Consider the following 1,528-nt stretch of genomic DNA (forward strand, 5'->3'; position numbering starts at 1 on the left):
GTTCGGCCATATATTCTCATTTAACCTCAACAGTATTCAACACAGTATTTGTGACGTACAGTTAGGGCGGAAATTATTGGCACCCCCTTGATTTTTAGACATAATTTTATATTACTCGTGTACTAACGTTTCAAATAGCACAATTGTTTTTTGAGGATAACAACATCAGTATGAGAAAACATCACTCGAGAATTAAACGGATTTGATTATTTCGTTTTTTGAGTTAGAACTTATTTTGTAAAAATAAAGGGTATTGAAAATTATTGCCAACGTTTGACACATCTAGTTCATTTTTGATTTACACTGGCTTACTTATGCTCGAACTTTCCTGTTGAAACATGTAGATCGCACAAAGTATCCTGTCAAATTGTGCTTTGCAAGTTCAAGCCGGATTTATCCCCAACTGGTATAAAAAGGCAACCATCGCATTGATTTCCATTCAATTAGAAATTCGTCTCGTTTGCATTATGGTCAAGGCCAAGGAGTACCCTTGGGATCTCCGAGCCAAAGTGGTCGACGCCCATATGTTTGGTAGTGACTATCAACTCATTTCCAAGAGGTTTGGCATCCTAATTTCCTCAGTGAGAGCCATCATAAAAAAATACCAGCAACATCATACAGTTAAAAATCTTCATGGGAGATGTCGAAAAAAAAATCCTTTCACCCACAGCTGGAAGGAAAATGGTCAGAATGGTTCGGAAAGATCCAAAAGTGACATCAAAGACTACCTTCAAGAGTCTGGAGGATGAGGGCAACAAGATTTCAAGATCAATGCTGAAGGCAACTCTTCATGTTATTGGTTTTCATGGATGTTGACCCCATAGAACACCTCTACTCACAAAGAGACACGTGAGAGAGCATTTGACCTTTGGTGGGACCATCTGACGGAAGAAATTAAAAGGCATTTGATCCAAAGAACACAGTTCCAACCATTAAACATGGTGGTAGATCCATCATGCTTTGGGGGTACTGGGAAGCTCGTCCGCATTGAGGGCACCGTGTACAAAGCGGACTACCTCAAGGTACTGCAGGACAACCTGAAACAATCAGCAAAGGATCTCGGCCTTGTACGAAGATGGACATTTGTTCAGGACAATGACCCAAAACATAAGTCCAAGATCGTTACCAAGTGTCTCTCCAACAACAAGATCAAGGTTCTGGAGTGGCCAGCGCAGAGCCCGGACCTAAACCCCATCAAAAACATGTGGTACGAGCTGAAGCAACGGGTCAGAGAAGGCATCCTCAGACTATCAATGAATTGAAAGTTTTTGCGATGGAAGAGGGGGGGGGGGGAAATGCCAAGAGACACATGTCAGAACTTGATTTTTAATTATAGTAAATGATTGACTGCTGTCATTAACAAAAAAAGGATATGCAATTGGCTATTGATGTAAATGAATTATCACGTTGCCAAAATTTCTCACATCATGAATAACATAATTGAGTATAATTCGGCAACCATTGCAATGATTGCGGTCATACTTAGTGTGCTACTTCTTCATACTAATACCATTATCCACTTTTTTTT

Source organism: Tigriopus californicus, chromosome 6 (assembly GCF_007210705.1).
Source record: "Tigriopus californicus strain San Diego chromosome 6, Tcal_SD_v2.1, whole genome shotgun sequence".
NCBI classification, from domain to species: Eukaryota; Metazoa; Arthropoda; class Copepoda; order Harpacticoida; family Harpacticidae; genus Tigriopus; species Tigriopus californicus.